This window comes from Topomyia yanbarensis, chromosome 3 (assembly GCF_030247195.1).
Source record: "Topomyia yanbarensis strain Yona2022 chromosome 3, ASM3024719v1, whole genome shotgun sequence".
Taxonomy (NCBI): domain Eukaryota; kingdom Metazoa; phylum Arthropoda; class Insecta; order Diptera; family Culicidae; genus Topomyia; species Topomyia yanbarensis.
In genome coordinates, this window is record NC_080672.1 from 229,019,916 (window position 1) to 229,046,856 (window position 26,941).

Consider the following 26,941-nt stretch of genomic DNA (forward strand, 5'->3'; position numbering starts at 1 on the left):
TTTTACATCCAGCGCCGATTGGTCAATGTATGAACCAGGTTACCATTGTTCCAATCCTCATCCCTCTTGAGCTGATATTCTTTCAAAGAGCATCGAAAGTATTCAAGTAATGTAAATTTTAATAGTCCGTGCAAACAAGTCTTAGGTAAACAAGCACACCGAAACTGTCAGAAAAGTGAGGTTATACATTTTCATGCGATGCTCTATATTTTTGACAGGTATATGAATGAATCATTTCAGCATCAGTGATGCCAGGTCTATTTAAACAATAGCCTGCAGTAAAAATATAAAAGTCTGCAGATTGCTACAAAAATCTTCAATAAATGCGACGTAGAAATGTAGTATGTATATAATTTAAATGATCAAAAATGTTGAAGGCTGGTGTATAAATTGGCTGGCATAGGCTTTGTTCTGCTAAATATTTGTAATCTGCAAAAGATCTGCAGTGAAAATGCAAAATCTGCAGATTTACTAATATATATGCAGATCTGGCATCCTTTTAGTATTCCCCACAGAAAATTCATCCAAATGGTGTAAAAATATGGGGAAACAAGGCAAGATAGGTATTCAGAATATGGGGTTAAATGAGCAGCTTGCACTATTTTTGATTTTTTCAATAGTTAGAGGTACCAAATCATCGCGGCAATAGGCAGTAACGAATTGGGGATAAAAAAGGAAGCATCCTATCATATAAAATTTTTTGACGAGAAAGGTCTATTGTTGGCCGTTGAAAATCAATAGTTTTGCACATTTACAATGCGCAGGGGGGTACGCCGATGCGTCAAATGGAAATGTTTTCAAGTTTTCAGTAATGAGTTTTATATTGAAGGGGAAATTATTGATCGTTGAAAATCAATAGTTTTGTTCATTTACAATGCGCAGGGGGGTCCGCCGATGCGTCAAAATGGAAATGTTTTCAACCTTTTAGTAATGAGTTTTATATTGAAGGGGAATTCGTTGGCTGTTGAAAATCAATAGTTTTGTACATTTACAATGCGCAGGGGAGTCCGCCGATGCGTGAAAATGGAAATGTTTGCAGCTTTTTGGTAATGAGTTTTATATTGAAGGAGAAATTGTTGGCCGTTGAAAATCAATAGTTTTGTACATTTACAATGCGCAGGGTGGTCCGCCGATGCGTCAAAATGGAAATATTTTCAACTTTTTAGTAATGAGTTTTATATTGAAGGAAAAGTTGTTGGCCATTGAAAATCAATAGTTTTGTACATTTACAATGCGCAGGGGGGTCCGCCGATGCGTGAAAATGGAAATATTTTCAACTTTCTAGTAATGAGTTTTATATTGAAGGGGAATTGTTGGCCATTGAAAATCAATAGTTAAGTAATAATAGTTAAATTATGCGAAACAACAAGCTTAGGGAGGGGGCGGCACACTGTTTTCTGACTTGCAAATTGCAATTACGCGAAGAAAACGGATGAAAAGGTTATTTGCAGAAAGTTTGGCAAAAATATGTTTTTCCCTGCATCGTAAAGTATATTATGCTTATTGTACGATCTGTGATGTATTTTTTCGAACAATTTCCGCAATATGACTTTTATCGATTAATTTTAATTACAGTAATGTAATTTGTTCAACAAAACATGACATGTTTCAATTGCAATACGTATTCAAAGTAGCAGCTACAGTCAATCACAAAAGTAAGTATACAGGTGTTCATTTTGAAAGTATAGTTCAAAATAATTTAAAATTTATCCCAAAACCAACAAAACAGTTAATCACTATTTGTTGTCGATGTATGCTAAGCTCTTTGGTGCAAGAAGGACGATCAATTTTTTTCAGTGTATGATTGTTCTTTGACGTTTCTACAAAACCGCATATTTCGACATCACAAAAGTTAGTAAACATACCGGTTTATTTCAAACTTAAAGTAGTTGTAACCAATATTTGTTAGTATTTTAGGCAGTAAATGTTTGCTTACTACTTATTAGCTAATATAAGGGTAGTATAGTGGTTTATTTTCGATTTTGTAGGACAAATTTCAACATTTCCTAAAATGGCGCCACGCGGTAAGGAATTGACGAAGGATTTGAAAGAACTGATCGTGAAACATTATTTGCAACACAAATCAATTCGGGAAATAGCTAAACTTGTGTTTAAAAGCCCATCGACAGTTCAAAAAGTCATTCAAAAATTTAAAACATCATCCACTATTGAAAATTTACCTCGATCAGGACGTCCTCGCATATTTTCGGATAAAGAAAAACGCAGTATTGTTCGAAAAGTAAAACAAAATCCAAAACTAAGTTCTCCTAAAATTTTGACAGAAGTCATACATGAAACAGGTAAGACATGCAACCCCCAAACTATTCGAAGGGTACTCCACAGTGCCGGTTACCATGGCCGAAACATTAGAAAGAAACCGTTTGTCAACAAGGTCAATCGTCAAAAACGCCTTCTGTTCGCCAAGAATCATGAACATTTCGATCAATCTTTCTGGAACACGGTCATATTTTCCGACGAAAGCAAATTTAATATTCACGGGTCCGACGGACACGAAAAAGTTTGGAGAAAACCAAACACAGAATATAATCCTTCGAATATGAAAGGAACAGTAAAGCATGGTGGAGGATCAGTGATGGTTTGGGGGTGTATGGCAGCATCTGGAGTGGGGAATTTAGTTTTTATTGATTCAATAATGAATAAATTTGGATACTTGAACATATTGAAGCAAAACTTGCGCAACAGTGCTATAAAATTGGGCTTGGAAAGATCTTTTATCTTCCAACAAGACAATGATCCTAAGCATACAGCTCTGATTGTTAAGGAGTGGCTACTCTATAATGTCCGAACCCAACTTAAAACACCACCACAATCACCAGATATGAATGTCATCGAACATTTGTGGGATCATCTTGATCGACAGATAAGGAAACATGAGATAAAAACGAAAACTCAGCTGATCAATGCCCTGCACGAAGAATGGGGCAAAATTGGTCCAGATGTTACCCAAAACTTGGTAAACTCAATGCCATCACGAATGAAAGCTGTCATCCAATCAAAAGGATATCCTACCAAGTATTAATAATACTAATAATTTAGTAGAACCACGAAGAAAGTGAATATTTTTTATTTTTTCGCAACTGCATACTTACTTTTGTGATGTGAAATTTGAACCTTTTTATTTCTATTTTATCTCATCTATCCTAAACAATGTTCAAAATCCTTTCGTTGATAAAAAATGAACGATTACAATTATGTAGTTGAAATAGAGAATGGAAATTTGCAGAAAATAAATATTGTTTTTGTTTTGATTAGAAAAAAGTTTTTTTTAGTAGGCTGTATACTAACTTTTGTGACTCACTGTACTTTCTCCAGTTTTTTTTTTTTCATTTCGGTATAACGGTTGACGAGTTTCCACCATTTTGTGATTTATAATGGTAATACAGTGAAGACCCGTTTTTATCAGCCCATTGGTGAATTTTAGGCTGATAAAACGGGGACATTGACAATATCGAGAAATATATATTTTTTTTCTTTTTAATCAGCCGATGCCCTTAAAATATTCTTGTTTTGTCCCTAGATATAGCCGCTTAACTGTTTTCAGATCTCTAAGATAACAAAATTATGCTCAAACAAGGATTTACTCGAAATCAACTTGGTTTATATGCTAGAGCCCACAAATTGCTATCAATTTCTCTTTTTCCTTTTTTTCATTTTTCTTTTGATACGCAATTCTCACTTCGACATAGATCTTTCATGAGGGCCTACATCAGTGATGCCGCAAGTACAGATTTATCTTGAAATGTACAAATTTATAAAGCATTTTTGGCGCAGATTCTGTACGGTACCCCTAATAAACATCTAATGATCCAAGAGCCCAATGACCTGTTCAGAGTATCATCCATACAATATGTAGAATCGTTGGACTATATGGGTTAAAGTATGTGTATAACTTTTTTTTTATTAGGGTACAGATTACACATTTTTTTAAAAATTACAGATTGGTACAGATTTTTTACATGACAGCAATGTAAAATAATTTAACCCTGGGATGCATCCCAGTAAACAGTTGAGCAGTGATGGCAAGAATTGAGCTTGAACTGAAGCTGACATTATAATGCAATATGCGAGAAACATGCTTCCAGCAAATCAAAAGGATGATGTCTAATAAAAGCTGAGTGAATCTTCTCGGAGTGCATTCGTTTACTCTGACGTACTCCATTTGAATTCCTGCAAGCCGGTTTCTCGCATCTTATTGATATTTCCAACCCCATCTCAGCTTCTCGCCGCCACTCTGTTGGCCACCTTTGGTTGGCAAACAAAGTGGCAGTGAGAATTTGAGCTGGAGCTGATATTGACATTACCCAGTCAAACTCATTTGGAATTCTAACTGGTTTCCCACACTACTACAGTGAACGGCAAGTTACGGCGCCGCCTTTTAGTTTACTGGGTTCTAGCTCAAATAAAACAACCGAGTCAGAATGTCTGGTTTGATTTCCCCGAATGGAAAATTTTAACAACCTCGTTATTGTTTGGGTACAGAATCCGGTCCTTTTTTCGATAGAAGAGTACAGATAGAAAAGATTTTTCAACTCCCGGTACAGATTTAATTGTGGCAACACTGGCCTAAATCGCTAATGTAAACAAACTGAGTTTTCGCTATTATGCGACTAAAATACTGCAAAGTAGCGGTAAAAATGATCGAAAACATTTCCTTTTGAGATTTCCACTATGGAAATATGCCAAAATGTAATGGTGGATTATGAAAAAGATGATTTTTGTTCGTTTAAATGTTTCTTATGTATTGGCACAAAATTTTAATAATATAATATATTTTCCTGATTAAAAGAGAAAAATAACGAAAATTTTATCTTGCAATACCATCATTCTGTAACCGGATTATGCTACTATTGCATAAAAAAGATTCCATTATGTCACATTGGCGGTGCATTGTAAATGTCCAAAACTATTGATTTTTAACCGCCAACAACTTCTATTCATTTTCAACGGCCAACGAATTCCCCTTCAATATAAAACTCATTACTAAAAAGTGGAAAACATTTCCATTTCCACGCATCGGCTGACCCCCCTGCGCATTGTAAATGTCAAAATTATTTATTTTCAACGGCCAACAATTTCCCCTTCAATCTAAAACTCATTACCAAAAAGATGAAAACGTTTCCATTTTGACGCATCAGCGGACCCCCCCCCCCGCGCATAGTAAATGTCAAAACTATTGATTTTCAACGGTCAACAATTTCCCCTTCAATATAAAACTCATTACTGAAAACTTGAAAACATTTCCATTTTGACGCATAGGCGGACCCCCCTGCGCATTGTAAATGTACAAAACTATTTCAACGGCCAACAATTTCTCCTTCAATATAAAACTCATTACCAAAAAGCTGAAAACATTTCCATTTACACGCATCGGCGGACTCCCCTGCGCATTGTAAATGTACAAAACTATTGATTTTCAACAGCCAACGATTTCCCCTTCAATATAAAACTCATTACTGAAAGGTTGAAAACATTTCCATTTTGACGCATCGGCGGACCCCCCTGCGCAATGTAAATGTCAAAACTTTTGATTTTCAACCGTCAACAATTTCCCCTTCAATATAAAACTCATTACTGAAAACTTGAAAAAAAAAAAAGATTCCTTTTTGACGCATCGGCGGACTCCCCTGCGCATTGTAAATGTCAAAACTATTGATTTTCAACGGCCAACAATTTCTCCTTCAATATAAAACTCATTACCAAAAAGCTAAAAACATTTCCATTTCCACGCATCGGCTGACCCCCCCTGCGCATTGTAAATGTCAAAACTATTGATTTTCAACGGCCAACAATTTCCCCCTCAATCTAAAACTCATTACCAAAAAGATGAAAACATTTCCATCTTCACGCATCGGCGAACCCCCCTGCTCATTGGAAATGTAAAAAAACTATTGATTTTCAACGGCCAACAATTTCTCCTTCAATATAAAACTCATTACCAAAAAGCTGAAAACATTTCCATTTTCACGCATCGGCGGACTCCCCTGCGCATTGTAAATGTACAAAACTATTGATTTTCAACAGCCAACGAATTCCCCTTCAATATAAAACTCATTACTAAAAGGATGAAAACATTTCCATTTTGACGCATCAGCGGACCCCCCTGCGCATTGTAAATGTCAAAACTTTTGATTTTCAACGGTCAACAATTTCTCCTTCAATATAAAACTCATTACTGAAAACTTGAAAAAAAAACATTTCCATTATGACGCATCGGCGGACTCCCCTGCGTATTGTAAATGTACAAAACTATTGATTTTCAACAGCCAACGAGTTCCCCTTCAATATAAAACTCATTACTAAAAAGTGGAAAACATTTCCATTTCCACGCATCGGCTGACCCCCCTGCGCATTGTAAATGTCAAAACTATTGATTTTCAACGGCCAACAATTTGCCCTTCAATCTAAAACTCATTACCAAAAAGATGAAAACATTTCCATTTTGACGCATCAGCGAACCCCCCTGCGCATTGTAAATGTCAAAACTATTGATTTTCAACGGCCAACAATTTCCCCTTCAATATAAAACTCATTACTGAAAACTTGAAAACTTGAAAACATTTCCATTATGAAGCATCGGTGGACTTCCCTGCGCATTGTAAATGTACAAAACTATTGATTTTCAACAGCCAACGAATTCCCCTTCAATATAAAACTCATTACTAAAAGGTTGAAAACATTTCCATTTTGGCGCATCGGCGGACCCCCCCCCCCTACGCATTGTAAATGTCAAAACTATTGATTTTCAACGGTCAATAATTTCCCCTCCAACATAAAACTCATTACTGAAATCTTGAAAACTCATTACCAAAAAGCTGAAAACATTTCCATTTCCACGCATCGGCTGACCCCCCTGCGCATTGTAAATGTCAAAACTATTGATTTTCAACGGCCAACAATTTCCCCCTCAATCTAAAACTCATTACCAAAAAGATGAAAACATTTCCATAGCTCATTGGAAATGTACAAAAACTATTGATTTTCAACGGCCAACAATTTCTCCTTCAATATAAAACTCATTACCAAAAAGCTGAAAACATTTCCATTTTCACGCATCGGCGGACTCCCCTGCGCATTGTAAATGTACAAAACTATTGATTTTCAACAGCCAACGAATTCCCCTTCAATATAAAACTCATTACTAAAAGGATGAAAACATTTCCATATTGACGCATCAGCGGACCCCCCTGCGCATTGCAAATGTCAAAACTTTTGATTTTCAACGGTCAACAATTTCTCCTTCAATATAAAACTCATTACTGAAAACTTGAAAAAAAAACATTTCCATTATGACGCATCGGCGGACTCCCCTGCATATTGTAAATGTACAAAACTATTGATTTTCAACAGCCAACGAGTTCCCCTTCAATATAAAACTCATTACTAAAAAGTGGAAAACATTTCCATTTCCACGCATCGGCTGACCCCCCTGCGCATTGTAAATGTCAAAACTATTGATTTTCAACGGCCAACAATTTGCCCTTCAATCTAAAACTCATTACCAAAAAGATGACAACATTTCCATTTTGACGCATCAGCGAACCCCCCTGCGCATTGTAAATGTCAAAACTATTGATTTTCAACGGCCAACAATTTCCCCTTCAATATAAAACTCATTACTGAAACCTTGAAAAAAAAAACATTTCCATTATGAAGCATCGGTGGACTTCCCTGCGCATTGTAAATGTACAAAACTATTGATTTTCAACAGCCAACGAATTCCCCTTCAATATAAAACTCATTACTAAAAGGTTGAAAACATTTCCATTTTGACGCATCGGCGGACCCCCTGCGCATTGTATATGTACAAAACTATTGATTTTCAACGGCCAACAATTTCTCCTTCAATATTCTGGTTGCAGTTGAAAATCGAACTTCGAACTTGCGCCTTTTGTTTTTTTTTTTGTGTACTTGTTAGAGAATCAACTTGCCCATCATCTATACCAGATGCGCTTTAGTTGGGCAAGAGCTAAACAGGAGAAAAATCGAAAGGCGCCAGTTCACTATTTCGATTTTCAACTGCAACCAGAATATAAAACTCATAACAAAAAGGTGGAAATAATTCCATTCTAACACATCGACGGACCCCCTGCGCATTGTAAATGTAGAAAACTATTGATTTTCAACGGACAAATTTTAGGGGTGGGCGTAGCGTATTGGTAAATCGATTGCCTTGTACGCTGCGCACCTGGGTTCGAGTCCCGACCCCGCACATAGGGTTAGAAATTTTTCATAAGAGATTTTTCTAACCCGAAGAGGCGAATGATCTTACGGTTAAAACCTCTATAATCGAAATAAAAAAAAAAAAAAAAAAAAAAACGGACAAATTTTTCCTCCTCATCACAGAAAAGTTGAAAACATTTCCATTTTGAGGCATTAGCGGACCCTTTCCCTCCCTCTAAGCATTGTAAATATACAAAGCTATAGATTTTCAATGGCCAACAACTTTCCCTTCAACGATATTATGTGACCTCTAATATTTTTCTTGCAGTCCTTTCCTATAGCAAGCGAGAAAAGGACTGCCGCACATTCCAATCTTGCAAATATAAGCCATGAATGTCGTTCACTACATTTTTTTTGAACCGCTGCTATGAAATTTATTTGCAACAGTTCCAACGCAATGGATGATGAAAGTTAAACACACGGGCCATTCACATATGGGGTTTTCGATTGATTGACACCGGTGTAGTGGAGTGCACTGAAACTGCACCGTTTTTGCACTTTCTAGCACAAGTGCAGAAAACTGGGTATGTTCCTTTGACACTTCTGCTAGAAAGTGCAAAACCAGTGCACTCCACTACACCGGTGTCAATCAATCGAAAACCCTAATACATTCGCAACAGTTAGCGAACGAAACCCAACTACGGCAGCAAGCCAACTAACCGAACTTTCACGAACATGTAACAGGCACGCTCAGCAGCACGAACGTTTTTGCTTTTCTCTCGTCCGTTTACATGCATAACAGCTTTAGGTACAGTTGGAGCGTGGCGGTCGCGTTTGTTTTTTCCCGAACTTTCGCATTAAAATGAAATTCGAAATGACTTCTTCCAGCCTTGGTGGCGGGAAACAAAACTGTTGTGTGGCGGCATTCACGCACACCAAAGAGATTACATTCATTGAACGACATTCATACGTACACCAACCATGAAATTCGTGTATGACTTTCCTGCTCGGGCAGCAGCGTGAAAGTTTTGGGGTTTTCGATTGATTGACACCGGTGTAGTGGAGTGCACTGAAACTGCACCGTTTTTGCACTTTCGAGCAGAAGTGCAGAAAACTGGGTATGTTCCATTGACACTTCTGCTAGAAAGTGCAAAACCAGTGCAATCCACTACACCGGTGTCAATCAATCGAAAATCCCATTTGTAAGCTTATGACGTTCATAAAAAAATGTCACGTTTCCAGCCCTGATTACACATACTACACACTACCAATTGCTGCGGAAGAACGTTTTTGTATTATAATGATGAAATACAGCTACATTTCATAGGACTTCAGTGCATTATCTTGTTTCGAAAGTATTTGTCTCAAAATGTACGGCATTTTATTAATAAAACTTGCAAAGTTGAATTTTCAATAAATGTTACATTCTGAGGAGTCCGTCAAAGTAAATTTTAGTGTAAATAAGAATAAAATTTTATTATACAGGGTGTTTGGTTCATGGTTAAGAATCTCTAGGGGGTGATAGACTGTCATATTTGGAGAAAAAAAATCGTTCTACACATACCATCAAATCTCAATCATTACAAAGTTATTGAACTTTTTGTGTTAAAAACTTATTTGTCTTAAAATAGCTCTAACTCAAAAAGTATACTTTGTATTTTGAATCTTTTAGGTTCATTTAGAAGGTAAGAAAATTTGCCATTGAGCGATGCCCTCAAATGTTTCAGTTAATGAATTTAAGTAACCTTTTCAAAGCAATTTATTTAAAATTTAACAATTTTGATCGATTTTTCGAAAATCTTAATAGTTAACATCATCATTTTAATAGTTCAAAATGTTAGTCTTGAAGAGCTGCGTAATTCGTTCTTTGATTTCGTTTTCATGTGTTTTGGTTATTGAATTTGGATATTTTTGTCTCATTCTCATTAATACTAACTCTAATTGAAAAAGTATGGCACTTGTTGTATTTTTTTTTCTTTTAATTCGAAAGCCAGGAAAATTTTGCATTGAAAAATGTATTAATACCTTTAAGTTAAGTAAATTTACCATTCTTTTAGAAGTAAATTAGTTTAAAATTAGTGTTATAATTAGCATTTTCGTTAATTTTCTTAAAATAGTAAATAATAAACATCACCATTATTATCATAGAAATAGTGTGTCTCAGCAAGTTCTACAATTCTTTCTTTGACTCTACTCAATTATCTCTTTTTGTTTCGACGCAAAATCATTTTTATCACATCGTTTCATATGCAAAAATAATGATTTCAAACCCACTACATTTGTGGTGAGGTCGTGCTGTGTTAACTATTAAATAGCAGCGAAATGAAAAGAGATACGGATAAAGTGTCAAGTAACAAATTATAGAAAATATTAAGGGTCACCAAATGAACAATAGTAACGATAATTTTTGTTGATTAATAATTAGAATAATTACAAAACTGCTCGAAAAACGCTAATTGTAAGCTATTTTCTTAGTGAAAGGCCATTTAGTATCTTTAACTAAGAGATATTTGTACATACATCGATAGAAAATTTTCTCAACTTTCCAATGAAACCTTGGAAATAACGATATAAAGCATATTTTTTAGATTAGAGTCTTTTAAGCACTTGCAAGTCGTTTACAGGAAAAGTTTAGTAATGAAATTACAAAGAAATGAGAAGAGATAGGAATATGAAGAACAAATAATGAATTGTCCTAAAACCCAACTTTTGGATAATAGATATTGCTATAATCGTAATTCATTATTTTGCGTAAATTACAAAAACCTCCTCAAAAACACTAACTTTTAACCATTTTACAACTAAAAGGTAATTAAAACTAATTAACTGAAAGATATGAGAACATTATTCAATATGAAATGTTCTCACCTTTCGAATGGAACTGAAAGATTTAAAATACAAAGTATACTTTTTGAGTTAGAGGTATTTTAATACATATAAATTTTTTACACAAAAAGTTCAATAACTCTGTAGCGGTTGAGGTTTGATGGTATGCGTAGAACAATTTTTTTCTCCAAATATGACAGTCAATCACCCCTCGAGAGATTCTTAACCATGAACCAAACACCCTGTATATGGTTATACAAAAAAAGAATAATTTTTCAACACAATTTTTAAAAATTTTGAAATTTACCGCGTTTACCGCATTACCGCTCGGAGCGGTGCGGTACATGGAGTGCGGTTGCGGTTTTTTTTATTTTTTTGTGGTTGCGGTGCGGACTATCCATTTACCCACATCCGCACCGCGGCGTACCCTACGGAGGGTATAGTCACAATAGGTAAATTTCCACCCAGCACAGTGGTCCCAAAGAGCAAAAAAGGGGGTTTTTTAGATTTCGTCAAAACGGTTGACTTTAGCAATATGGTGTCTTTGAGAAAGTTTCTTGGAGTAGAACTCCCCTTCTTTCTGTCTTATCAGATTAATCACGTTTTTTGATTGAAAATAGCTCTTTTTCCAATGCCGATAACTTTTAAACGGGCAAAAACGGGCAAACCACTTTGTAAACAAATTAAAGTGCAAGAAAAGCACAACAAATGCTGGAAAAATCAGATCTCCCCAAGGCGGCCCTCTATGGAAATACTTGAGCTGAAGTTTGTCTCATCCCGTCATCAAATGCAATTGATTCTCGCCGTTTGGTAGCACTTGCGCCATTGTTATGAAGTAGGCGCAAGGGAATTGTCAGTTTCCGGTGTCAGGCGTATGCATTGAGTTTTTAACAACTGTAACTTTTGACCCAAGCAAACAGAAGTTCGGATAATACTTAAAAAGCACACTTTAAAATTCACAAAAAGTTCTTAGCGAACTTTCAAGCTGCTCAAGCTTTAATAAAACAGCTTAACCCGCTATTAGAACATAAAACGTATTGCAAAATTACTTAAAACGAGAAGCTTATGTAGTTCCTTTATATCAACTTTTGGTTGCTTGGGTATTTACTAAAGACGTGCTTACAAAAGTAAGAAAGGATAATTATTACGACATTAACCCTTTATTTCAGAACTAACAGTAGGGGATGGGTGTAGCGTAGTTGGTAAATGGATTGCCTTGTACGCAGCGCACCTGGGTTCGAGTCCCGACCCCGCACATAGGGTTAGAAATTTTTCATAAGAGATTTTTCTAACCCGAAGAGGTGAATGACCTTAAGGTTAAAACATCTATAATCGAAATAAAAAAACTAACAGTAATATATGCTGATGTATTTAATGCCGGAACAGCTCTAGTATGGACAAACTTAGGCTCTAGTATTTCCATAGAGGGCCGCCTTGGGGAGATCTGATTTTTCCAGCATTTGTTGTGCTTTTCTTGCACTTTAATTTGTTTATAATGTGGTTTGCCCGTTTTTGCCCGTTTAAAGTTATCGGCATTGGAAAAAGAGCTATTTTCAATCAAAAAACGTGAATATCTCCACACATACTAGCGATAGCAAGTTTCCATCTTCGGCAAAGTAATGCAGTTTTATAGTCCAAACAATGTTCTAGAACATTTATATAATGGAAAAAATCTAGAAGAAAACTTATGATGAAAAAACTGTTTTTAAGGGGCCTTTTACAAATAATGTCCCATATCTCAAAAACCTTAAAAGATAGAGAGTTGAAGTCTTCGGGTAAAATGTTTGTAACGAGTTTCTCTACAACTTCGCTGAAGTAAGTATTTGTCTATCTGAATTATTGGAGAAAATAAATTCCGTAACTCACTATTAGGGGGATTAATCATTAATCTGATAAGACAGAAAGAAGGGGAGTTCTACTCCAAGAAACTCTCTCAAAGACACCATATTGCTAAAGTCAACCGTTTTGACGCAATCTAAAAAACCCCCTTTTTTGCTCTTTGGGACCACTGTGCCCAGCGCTAAAGTGTTACTCTGACGGGTTACAATCTTAAGGAGAAATCAGGGTTTGAACATAAATTAGTTAGTTTTCTCATCATGCAATTTTTTCAAATTTTGTCAGGACTACAAATATTTTCGTTTTCAAGTGTAATGTAATGTTAAGTTTTTTCCGTGAGTAGTCTTATTCTACACTAAAACGGAAAACCTATTTATAGGTAAACAGCAGACAAAAATAGTTGTGTCTTCCTAAACCTGCACAATTACATCGCACACATAAAATTAGCTTGGGCATTCAAAAATATACCAGATAAGTTGAAGATCTTATGACACAACTTAGAAATGAATAGAGAAATAGCAGGATAGATGTGAGTCGAGACAATTGCCACGAACACGAAGGAAGAAAGAGCGGACGCACGTGTGTGGAATAGTAAATAATGGTCAATGATTTAACATTATTTTTACATATTGGACGATATTTTGATTCCTTACATCCTATATAATGCAACTGGTGATTTTTACGCTATAATCAGTAAGGGAATGCAGTCTAGGTTGGGACGGGTTTGTTTAGAAGCTGATATCTTGTTTCCATGACAATATTTTTTAGCTTGTAATACACCATATTGTAGATATATTATGTAGCTTAAGGTTCAAGTTACCTTTTTTGAGCATGTATTAGTTTTGAACGCTGGGTAGTATGGGTAGGAAAAATTGTGTTCAGCTTTGCCACCGGATTATACATTTAAACCTTTTCAAAACTCTAAAAGAAGAATATCAGCCGATTTATCAGATCACAACGATTCAAATCATACAAAATAACTGCTGGAAAAACTATCGGTTTCGCTAAATGGTGCTTTTGAAAAAGTGGCTGTGATTTTTTGTCACACTACCACACCGTGCTGGGGCACGCAACACAACAGCGCAATGAAAAAACCACAGCCACATTTTCAAAAGCACCATTCAGCTAAGCCGATGGCTTTTCCGGCAGGTATTTTGCATGAATTGAATCGTGATGATTTAATAAATCGACTGATATTCTTCTTTTAGAGTTTTGAAAAAGTTTAAATGGATAATCTGGTGGCAAAGCTGAGCACAATTTTTCTTACGCACACTACCAAGCCTTGAGGTAACTTGAGCCTTAATGTCTGCGAATGGAAGATGTTTACTTGCAATTTTAAATAAGACTCAGGATCAAATTTCTGCATGACGGCTAAATAGTAAAAAATTGTGTCATATAGGTTGGAACACTTCAAACAATTTATATAATTAAAGACAATTTAAACTTTAATGCATTATATTTAAAATTTGGCTAATATTTATTTATTAATTGGTATTTTAGAATAAGAATAAGTAACTGAAAGACTTATTTACTTCCATTTGACAAAGTTAATCTGACTCACAGTTTTTGCATGTAAAACTGGTACGCAATCTCATACGCATGCGTAACTGCATGGTTTCCCAATCTATACGATACGCTTGTCCCAACCTATTTTTCGAAACAAAAAATCCAATGAAGCAAACGCAAAACCCTGATCAGTTATATAGTAACATTCCAGTTACTTCTTAACACTTTAAAATTATTTACGTTGCAATTTCGATGAAAAAGATTCAATTTAAGATGGTCCAAAAATCAGCACAACAAAAGATTTTTCGCTAGTTCTTTGATACTGGTCAGTGCGGGTGTGACAAGAATGAGCTATAACTTCAACTTGGCATAAAAAGTGAGCTACTACCGAGTCTAGTATGTGCTAAAAATAACATATGGCAACGAAAATATCGAGCTGTCCCAACCTATACGACAATCCCTTACAACATAAATATAAAAAAGAAGTCAAATTTTCCACGTATATGGCACCCCTATTCTATTTGTATTGAACTGACATAAGTCAACATCTCAGCGGGCACACAAATTATGGACCCCACTGCCAATTCAAATTGTGCTGCTTGTTTTGCTCGAAGCTCGATTTTCACTAGTTAGAAACCGTACGGCATGACTCAATTTTTAGACATTTGTTAAAAAGCGAAAATATTGGATAGCTAATTGAAGAAATGTGTTGTTTTGGGCATGTCGGTGAATAACAAAAATTTTACACCAAGGTGCACCAACAAATTAAATGAACTCGACTATCATAAAATTGTGTCGAATGAAATTGATTCTGTTTATTGTGGATCGACCCTAACACGACGTTTTAGATGTTGGCATAGAAATCATGGCGGCGTAGCGGATTCCTGAAATTTTCACTATAATTTTGGGATTCAAAAAAATTAAAGGGTTGTGTACAGGACACGACCACGGTGACATTAAAAATGTAGCTTTTTTCAAGAGCGTGCAAATGAATTTTATCTATCACACATGTCGACTCACGTTCTTGTTCACTCGCCTGTTTTCATCTTACAATTTGCTGTATACCCTCCCCATCAAAACATAATTTATTGAAGGTCTTTTAACGGTAATCTATTAATTAATCAAGTATCTCACTAGGTGATTGGCATTATTTGGCTGATCCATCTAGTGAAAATAGGCTGGTCTGTCCAGAAAATATATTCAAAAGAAAAGTTCCATATTGAGAGCTGTGATGAGGAAGCCCATGAAAAATTCTCCATGAAATATGAAATTTCATTTTCCATTTAAATTTTCAATAATGTACTAATGCACTTAATTAAACAATCTTAAGTTTAAGTATTTTTTGATAGATTAGTGGTGGAAAAAATGAAATTATTTGATAAATTACATTGTTATGCAACGTTCGCACTACCAGTTAAAACGGGTTTTTATGCTATCTTGGTGGCATTTTTCTTGTTGCTAATTATTAAAACGTGTTATAACTCTGTAATGTAAACATTGTATTATTAAACCAATTCTACAGCGTTTTATGTTATATAGGTGTTTTATGTGGTAATAGGATCTTCAGTACAGCGGTTTGTTTCATAATTTAAAACAGATTTATTTTAAAATTTAAATTAGTATACCCAACCGTTCTATTTGTTGTATACTTTAAAACTGTGTTTTAAATACCCCAGTTAAGCTCAGCCGGAAATAAACCGGAATTCTGGTTGGTTCCAGTTCGTATTCCGGCTCCAGTGACACAACCAATTCTAGTTAGAATCGGTTGTGTCACTGGAGCCCGTGTACGAACTGGAACCAGCCAGAATTCCAGTTCAATTCCGGCTGAGCTTAACTGGGACATAGAGTAGGACAGATATTCTGACTGGATAAACTGGGAAAACAATTTTAAGTCCAGTAACGCTTAAGACATGGCTTGAATTTGAATCGAAAAAAACAGCCGCTTAAACTGCTGCTGGGACGGTAAGGTCTGTTTTAAAATTTTTTGTTGTGTGCAGTACGAAACAAAAGTGTTTGAAATTAGAAAACAAAAAGTTCTGCTGGGAATGTGATTGTTTCCGATGCAATTACAGTCAGATTTTTCACGCAGGGGATACAGGCCGTGTAAATGATAACCGCGTAAATTTTAAAAAAAAACGCGTTAATGAAAACCGCGTAAATTTCAAAATCCGCGTAAAAAAACTTGAGTGTACTCTCCTATATAAAATACTACGCTGCTGAACAGTGCAATAACTACAGAAGCACGCTGTCAGATGCCTTACTGATAAAAAAAACATAACCGAAATATGAAACATGAAAACCAATAGGCTCTTTACCCTACGCAGCTACAAAGCGCCGTAAACATGGATTAACAAGTTACAACGCACACGCATGCATAAAAATAAATATATTTTTTTCAAACGCAACACTCTTAAGCAGCACACACCGTATTGAATTAAATCCAAACCACCCCGTCCACCCACAAAATCCGCCCACGGCCACCGCTGCCGAAAATGCATAGCGTCTACCGCTTATTGTAATGCCCAGACGCTGCAGCCATGATCTTACCCGTTCGACATAAGAACAAAAACTGATTCAAACGGGTACGCGTCACCTCTATTTATAAACTAACCGTATATGGTTTAGTCACTTAGGTGCGAGTGTGTGCAAATGCCAACGTTACCGAAAATCGATAGCGCTTATTGCATCGCCCGGAGACGATGTTACTCGTATGGGATAAGAGCAACAACTGATTTAAACGGACATGCGTTGCTTCTATTTATGACTTTTCGTGTTTCATTGAGCAACTAAGCTGCCCTCTCTTGACGGCTGTGTCTGAGAAATCTGCCTCACGAATGGCATTTTTCCCGTTTTTCGTGAACTTTTTAATTTTAACAATTTTCAAAAGTCTACTTTTATTGGGGAGATATTAAATTATTACCAATATTTAAGTTAGGTGTTTCTGAATCGGTTGGTGTATGAATGATTAAAATCCATCTAGTAATATCGGAGTTATAAGCGTGCAAACCTTACATAGTTTCGTTATATGGGAGATAGTTTAGATTTTAGAGTGACACCTAGCCCCAGATAGTGGAGTAAGACATTTTTAATGTCAAAATACGAGTATAATATGAATATGAATTACATAAGAAATCTATTTTATTACTACTAGGTGATTTACCTGATGATATGTGTATTCATACCACCCCATCTGCCTTATGGCTGAATGCAACGCTTATCCAACGGGTATGTACATCACCTCTGGACAAATTTTCACTTTGAATTGAACCTACACATTGTTTTGTCTTTGAAGTGAACTTACATTTTTTACATTTCTTATAAAAGAAATGTATAGAATTCGCTCAAACTTTCAAGATTTTTTCCGAGGCCCGGAGGGCCGAGTCTTATATACCAATCGACTCAGCTCGACGATTTGGGACAATGACTGTGTGTGTGTGTGTGTGTGTGTGTGTGTGTGTGTGTGTGTGTGTGTCTGTGTGTGTGTCTGTGTGTGTGTCTGTGTGTGTGTATGTAACGGACAAATTCTCATTCGTGATTCTCATCAATGGCTGAACCGATCTTATCCAAACCAATTTTAAATGAAAGAACTAAAAAACAGTAAGAAGGCTATTAATTTGTTTTTGATTCTGATGTTTAGTTTCCAAGATATGAATGTTTGAACGCGTAAAAATGGCGTTTTTGGCAGTTTTTTTTAATTATCTGCCGAAATTGACAATATAGATTAACAATTTATATGTTTTTAGATAGCTTTAACGAATACCTTTCGAACAAGCTATAGCTTGTTGAAATCGGACTATTATCAAAAAAGATATTTAACATTGAATGCGTACGAAAGATTTTTATCATTTCCCGTTGCCAGAAATATGACCAAAAACATGTAATCTATTATTAACGCCAAAACGGCTTATTTCAGGTCAATAGTATCTTCGGAGAATTTAATGGAGGCAATATGCCCTTTCTTTTGGTATTGTGATTTTGCTGATTAATCCCCCTATGAGTGAAATATTTTCACAAATTTTCTTGGAAGTGATTATATCAAAATGATGCCTTCAGAAAATTTGTACCTCTTACTTTTGCGAATAACTTTACTGAAGACTTCAAATATCTATTTTGAATACTTTAAAAGTTTTGGCTTGTTGTTTGTGGATTGCTCTTTGTCGCCTATTTATTGTTCAATATAGTAATAATCCATTGAAATAAGCCAAACATTATTTCGATAAATCGAATTTTGTATTTCATTTTTCTATCTACAACCGCTAGAAATAATCACCGAACACTTCCAAGTTGTCTGGAAGGAACTTAATAACTTATCAGTGCAAAAATGTTCATTTGTGCGAACCTTCTGACTACAATTTTTCTAACTTATAACCATCGGATCGATCTGAAACATATCGGAAAATGGAAGGCGAAATAAATAACTCCAAGCAACGGCGTAGCCAAGAGAAAGTTTTGGGGTTTAACACCCCCCCCCCCCCCACCACACCCAACAAAAAAAAATTGGATTGAAGTTGAAAATTTATTGATGCTAACTGATTTAATTCAATATTACAATAACAATTATCTGATCAGTAGATTGATAATCTGTTGTTCTAAATATCATGAGGACTTTTGATAAATTGTCGGAATGGGGTCCTGATATGTAACTGATCTATTGGTCTTGATTTCACAGTTGTCTAATAGCATCAATATCAAATTCCTGTCTGAAAACATTCCAATAGAAAATTCCAGAGTTCTGAAATCAATCATAATCCTCAGATTTCTTTTCAAATTGAGCTCGCTTTTGTAGAGATGTACTGTAATAATTTAATTTAATAGAAAGCGAAGTTAAAATTGATTTGAAGTCTATGAAACATAGAACTGCTCACCAAAAAATGCCTAAATTTCTACATTTGCTAAAAATGTTTTTGCTTTTCTCATTCACTCTAAAATTCGTCAATCTAATCCCGACCGGGAGGGCCGAGTGTCATATGCCAATCGACTCAGTTCGTCGAGATCGGAAAATGTATGTGTGTGTATGTGGAAAAAAATGTGACCTCTGTTAATTAGAGATGGCTAGATCGATTTGCACAAAGTTAGTCTCAAATGAAAGGTACAACCTTCCCATCGGCTGCAATTGAATTTTTTATTGATTGGACTTCCGGTTCCAGAGTTACGAGTTGAAGAGTGCAATCACACAGCAAATTCCCATATAAACTGAAATGAAAAATTTTCAAAATCAAATTTGTATTTTTGATGCCAAATGACTTTAAAATGCATGAAACATTGAGATTTTATGTAAACTCGAAAAAAATAATGTTTGACAAAAATTGATTTTTTTGGACTTTGGTACATTTTTGCCTTTCTCATATACAAAGGTTATCCAATCACTCTAAAAATCGTCAATCATACCGGCCTGGAGGGAGTGCAGTGAGGGGTTGCTACTTTAAAATTACAACTAGTTTAAAATTTCTTAACAAGTTGAAAATTTTCGGCAGGACCGGGACCTCCCGGATCTTTCTCCATGATCCGCCGCTGGTTTCAAGCGATGTTTCAGTATCACATAGTATCTCAAGATCGTGGCTGTCGATCCATTGTACGTATGTGCAAATCATACTGAACATGTAATATTCATTTCCACCATTGTATTGAACATAACCAGCCATGGAATCGTAGTCTGGACAAATGAGAAAAGCACAATTGCACCACTAAGCGGATTAAAACAGGTTTTTACTTTGGGAATGCGTCGAGTTGAGACGAAAACGTTATATGATTAATAACGAGGATAACACTTTCCGAATGTAGAGAGCAATTTATGAAAAAAGACGATTTCCATTCGACTCTAGCAGGTCCTGATCGTTTTTGATGAGCATTTGATTTTTGTTGTATGACCAATTATATGTATAGGTCAAATGTTTAAAAACAGTAATTTAAGGTCAAGATAGCATCATTTTGAAACCGCCAATTTCGGAGGTTTAGTATGTTCGATGAGTTTTACAAACGTTAAACAGCGCATCATTTGATAAAATAATTTTGACGGTATATCGTCCAAGAAGTATTCATGGTGAATTTTCTCAGGTTAATATTCATGACTACAATAAAGTCTCAACAAATTCGCTAAAGACACGAACTCTGTTACTATTTTCTGAAAAATTAATTCTGCATAATTTTAAAACTTCAAAAAATACGGTTTCGGAATTATGCCGTTTGGACCGTAAGATCGATTTTCACCAAACCCCCACCAATTGTAAAATTCACACCAAAAAATCTGAATTTTATCGTTGACGTAATTGCAAACATGACACAATTCAACAAACCGTTATTTACGAAATGACAGAACATTGCCGTGTTCCATTTAATTTTACATGAAACATATACTTTACATGCGCAATGACATAAAATTACACTTCTTACCATTCAGAACAAACGCTGTATGTGGAGTAAAATTACATGGTTTACGAAATTAAACGTCATGTAAAATTAAAATCAAACGTAGGACTAAGTCATTTTTGATGCTCGTATATGTCATGGTCAGGAGACGTAAATTTACACTATTTTTTCTAGGTGTGTTGTTATTGTAAAAAAACGTAAGGGCGATACTTCAATGCTGATAGGTGGGACCGAAAAAGTAAACAATCGCCAAAGGGACTATATACTATATATACTATCATTTTGTCAATTTCAATAGCAAACATAAATTTTAATTTAATAATTTCGAATACTTCATGAAGTTTTGGGTTTCGATCACTGAATCATGCAATCTAGGATGTAAAAACACAATAGTTCTTAAATAGGGAATAAAACCAAATCTGGAAATATTCACTGTTGATTTTCTTTGACTGGTGTCACTGCTAGTATCGCTTTTTTTTCAAGAAAAAGCATTGATTTCTTAGTTCTCCGTCGCGTTGGAAATTTGAGTAAAGTATAAACTTCAAATCGATTCCAAAAAAAATTCGATTTTTTGGCTCAGTTCAATATATAACCCCTTTAGCAAAATTCAGTTTTCCCACCACAATGCATTGATTGAGGAATTTAGATATTTTATTAACAGAGCATTAGCAATAATTCGTTTGTATGTCTATTTTATGGGCCATTTTTTCGCTTTCCCATTAAATTGGTTTGAGATTTCTAGCACTGATGTTGTCCTATGCTGATTTGAGCGAATCCTGCCACTATCTGTTATCAAAAATATCGCGAAGCATCAAGTTCTAAATGTTCTCAAACTATATAATATCCGAAGAAAGTGATAAGAGTTATAAGAAATGTCTCATCACACTGTTAGGTGGATTAAAAGCGTTTTTTTGAAAAAGTTAATTTATTATTGAGTCAATTCACAAAAATATTTACGGAATTGACCTCCTCGAATCTCGTAGATATGTTTTCGTACCCCGATATTCAAAATCGGCTTAGTTTTGCCGCTAACACACCAGAGGCAATATTCTTTATATAACGATCTCATATTTCGCGATTAAAAAATTGTAAGTGCGTTATAAAAATAATAAAATTTCAATATTTCCACCGTTCGTGAACGGATTTAGGCGATCTATGGCTTTTTTAAAAGATATTATAAGCTTACTATTTTTATGCAGTTGGTGTGACTTATTTTTTTTTTTTTTTTTTTTTTTTTTTTTGGTGTGACTTAATTGCTTCATTAGGCAAACGAATTGTTCGCTGCTATATACGAAGGTCTTAATTATATTTACGAGCACCATTCGTCAAACTGTCGACGTCAAAAGAGCTTCAACAGAGGTAGAATATGGAGTTATTGTTGCTATTCGTCGGATAATTTTTGATCATCACGACGGTCTCAGTCTGACTAGCCGTATCCGTGTCCGCTGATTTCAGGACAATTTCCTTAACCGCTTCTATTTGATCTAGAATCCGGAACAGTACGGATTCAGTTAAGCCTTCGCGAACTGCTCGTTGGTTTTGTATGAATAAGTTTGAGTTTTTCTCTGCAGGAGCAATGTCAAAATAAGATGCTATTAAATACGAAAAAATCTCTTGGATGAACGAAATGAATTCGTGCGACCAACGAGATTGTTCGCAATATACACAAACGTTTATTAAAATAAACAAAACATTTCGATTAATTCACGAAAAATAATGTCGTTTTCAACGACGAGATTCATGCAATGTACACTAAATAAATAAAATTTAGGAAAACTTTCGTTCATCAAGTGGCCACTTCTTCATACCACAGTAAAATCGATTTTGCCAGATCTGTTCCTTTTATTAAAAAAATCTATATTGTCAAACATCGATCCCAAAAGATCGAATGAAAAAATAAGAGGATAATAAATACGAAAACTTTTCTAAAATTAACGAAAAGAATTCGTGCGACTAACGAAATCGTTCGTAATATACATAAACGCTTATTAAAATTAACGAAACATTTCGTTTCATTCACGAAAAGTGATGCTATCAACGATAACATTCTTGCAATGTACACTAAACTAGTAAAATTTACGAAAACTTTCGTTCATCAAGCGGTAGAGGTGTGCGCCGCGCCGCCGATTTCAGGTAAAAATCGGGGGCGCGCCGGCGTCACGCCGATGTGCTTACTATTTTTACATGCAGTCGTCGGCGCGGCGGCGTGGCGCACACCTCTATCAAGCGGCCATTTCTTCGTGCCACATTAAAATCGATTTGACCACATAGATGTTTTTTAAAAGAAAATCGATGTTATCAAACATCAAAAGATCGACTGAAAACAATAAGAGGTTGGTAAATACGAATTTTTTTCTAAGATAAATGAAATAAATTCGTGCGACTAACGAAATCGTTCATCTTATACATAAACATTTATGGAAATAAACGAATCATTTCGTTTCATTCACGAAAAATAATGTCGTTATTAACGATAACATTCCTGCAATGTACACTAAATATGTAAATATTTCGAAAACTTTTGTTCATCAAGCGACCATTACTTCACACTACAATCTTTCTAGTCCCAAATAGAGGTGAGCAGGTTGAAATAAAATCGATTTTGCCAGATCGATCCTTTTAGTTAGTTAAAAAAATTGTTGTTGTTAAACTTATCGATTGAAAAAATAATATGCTAATGAATACGAAAACTTTTCTAAGATGAACGAAATAAATTCGTGTGAGCAATGAAATCGTTCGTAATATACATAAACGTTTTTTTAATAAACGAAAAATTTCTTTTCATTCACAAAAAATAATATCGTTATCAACGATAACATTCGTGCAATGTAAACTAAATAAGTGAGATTTACGAAAACTTTCGTTCATAAAGTGGCCATTTCTTCGTACCACAATAAAATCGATTTGGCCACATCGATTTTTTTTAAATTAAAAAAATCGATATTGTCAAACATCAATCCCAAAAGATCGTCTGAAAACAACAACAGGTCAATAAATACGCATACTTTTCTAAGATAAGCGAAATGAATTCTTGCGACCAACGAAATCGTTCTTAATATACACAAACGTTTATTAAAATAAACAAAACATTTCATTACATTACATTCACGAAAAATAATGTCGTTATCAATGTTGTCATTCGTGCAGTGTACATTGAATGTGTAACATTTACGAAAGCTTTTTCAGCAAGCGGCTATTCTTGTTCATGAAATGAACGAAACCTACTATTTACAATGCACGAAAATACTTCGATACAGAAATTGACGAATGAATTCGTGCATTGCATGATCGATTTCATTATATTTACGAATTAATATTATCAGTGTAGGGGCACTCGATTCGAGTTTTCGTTCCGCTCTAATACGAGAATTTTACTATTTTCATCGCCTTTGTGTTATTATATTGGTTCTTAACAACTAAGCAAAGCTGTTCATGTCATTTTTTACGCATTCCATTGATTGTAGGGTGAGAAATTAACGAATTGGTGAGGCACCTTGCTTAGTATGGTGAAAATAGGCACTTTACCCTACATGATATCAGTGCACATACAGACAATGTCCCAATTTGTCGAACTGAGTCGATTGGTATATGAGATTCAGACCTCCGCTCCTCGTAAAAAATTTCAAAGTTTGAGCGAATCTTATACATTTCTTTTGTAAGAAATGTTAATCAAATTAATAGCATTCTGTCTGAGTGCTGGGCATTTCAATTGATATTGATTTGGATTTCAGCCATTGCTGAGACACACAAATGAGGGTTTGCAACACATGTACACACACAGACATTGCCCCAAATCGTCGAGCTTGATTGGTATATAAGGCTCGACCCTCCGGACATCGAAAATTTGAGATTTCACACCACTGGAATGCAGAGTATTATGAAGTACTAGAGAAAATACAGAAGAAAAATGGCTCAAAAGACGAGTAATTGAATGGTTTAAGTTGGGCTCCAAGTAGACTGAGGAAAATTCGCGGGTAAATGAAAGAAGTACAGCCTCCCTGTAAGTAATGCTTTGATAAAGTCCTGTGCTTTAGTGGATAGGCGCGAGAGTGAGTCCCGCACAGGACCAAAATACTACAGTCCTGCATCAATAATGTTTACAAATGACAATGGTATCTTTGATACCAATGTTATTAGATTTCAAAGAGACTTATGCAAAACCCAAACTCCAAATGATCGCCATCAGTGATTTGAGTAGTTGATAGATCATGGTCTTACGCACGCGCAAAATAGGGATGGAAGTTCACAAAAGTCAATCGAATTATAAATAGATGGAAAAGACCTGATCTTAACATTTAAGTAATATCGAGGATTTATCGAGCGTGGAAAATTATTTAAAACGTACTGAAATACTTACAACGCATTCATTTAAATTTCAATTCGTTTTAATTAATAAGTTTAATGTAAAAATGATATTTACCTTTTGCAAAGCAGGTTTTGTATAACACTGATATGTATGTGATAGGTTTCAACTTTTAAAAATGTTTCATATTATGTCGACTAATTGTAATTAAGTATGCAATTGATTCTCGCCACGCATCATTTCTACTTTATATCTAGTATGGATGAAAACCACATTAGAATTTCCCCGTTTTGTAACGTCTGTAGCGCAAACAGAACTGAAATACATGTCTCGAAATAATGCACGCGAGGAGGCGCGCATGCGCGTAAGAGCATAATAATCTACAAAACGGCTGACAATTTAATACAGAACCGAAAGAACATCGAATGAGACGTTCAGTGTTCCAAAAGGGTTGCAGGCACAACGTCTTTATATTTATATATATATATATATATATATATATATATATATATATATATATATATATATATATATATATATATATATATATATATATATATATATATATATATATATATATATATATATATATATATATATATATATATATATATATATATATATATATATATATATATATATATATATATATATATATATATATATATATATATATATATATATATATATATATATATATATATATATATATATATATATATATATATATATATATATATATATATATATATATATATATATATATATATTAGAGATGGACGGGTACGGGTATTTTTACCCGATACCCGATCCGAACCCGTATCCGTAGGAATCGGCTCGGGTTCGGGTTTTGTTATCACCGGGTACGGGTCGGGTGCATTTAAAAATATTTATTCCGGGTACGGGTCGGGTCGGATTTTTCCGAAAAATTGCGCACTTACCCGTTTTTGAATGTTTGGATGACCTTTTCCGTAAAAATCAAAAAATGATAACTTTTTTTTTTTAATAGCCCGCCTCTTACCCCCACACCAAAAAGCTCACAAACGGAGCCCCCTGGTAGTGGACACATCAGTTCTCAGCGTACAAAAAAAAGGTCAGCACAACAAAACAAAGTTACGAATCGCGGAAACGCTGAGAAGAAAAAAAAAACCATACGAGACCGACAAAACACAAAATTTGACAAGAAGCTTCGGCGAGTACCCAGCGGAAAAGAATCCTTTTAAGGGTCCCATCGTAGCTTTGCAGGAAGCTCATAATAATTTAAATTTATTTATTACTTGTTGCTATAAAAATGCATTTATCAATTGTTTTTATTTAAAAAATGTTAACCAATCATAGCTAAAGGAATAAGCTCGATTGGTGGTGAACGAAGTTTATATTAAAAATTCTCCTATTTTATTTTTTAAAATTAGTTTCAATTTTGCTTGGAAACGAGTGCGACATGTTATTTGCTTTAAATCAGTAGGAAGCTGGTTGAATAACTTAGGTCCGATGAAAGTAATGCGTCTTTGACCAAGGTTCGTGGATACTCTGGAGTATAATAAATGATTGGCTTGTCTGGTGCTGTGAGCTCGAATTCCTGTCGTAAATTCTAGATTATTATGAGCAATAGTATTATGCAAAGCATTGTGGATGTACATTATTGTTTGGTAGTTAGTCAACCCAAGCAAAGGTAAAATGTTATGGGCATTATTATTGTATAACAAAATAGTAGGGTACATAAATGGTTTTTTATAAATAATTTTAAGACATCTGTTTTGAAGCGTTTGTAGCTTTTTCAGATTCGAAATACTGGCACGGCCCCACACAGATACAAGGTAGTTCAGCAATGAGTGGATGTGCGCATAATAAAATTTTAGAAGTACATGCTGGGGAACAAAAGAGCATACTTTACGCATAGCCCCACATAACGATGCAACTTTT

At 35.0% G+C, this 26,941-nt stretch overlaps 1 protein-coding gene across 2 annotated transcripts in view; it reads right to left on the reverse strand.

Annotated features, from left to right (window-relative positions):
* Window positions 1-25,320, reverse strand: part of LOC131688806 (muscle calcium channel subunit alpha-1) — a 1,302,489-nt gene extending 1,277,169 nt beyond the window's left edge. For both annotated transcript variants that reach the window (XM_058973340.1, XM_058973339.1), the window contains exon 1: window positions 25,136-25,320. The gene's annotated coding sequence lies outside the window, so the exon portion shown is untranslated. The remainder of the gene's footprint in view (window positions 1-25,135) is intronic.
* Window positions 25,321-26,941: the final 1,621 nt, after the last annotated feature.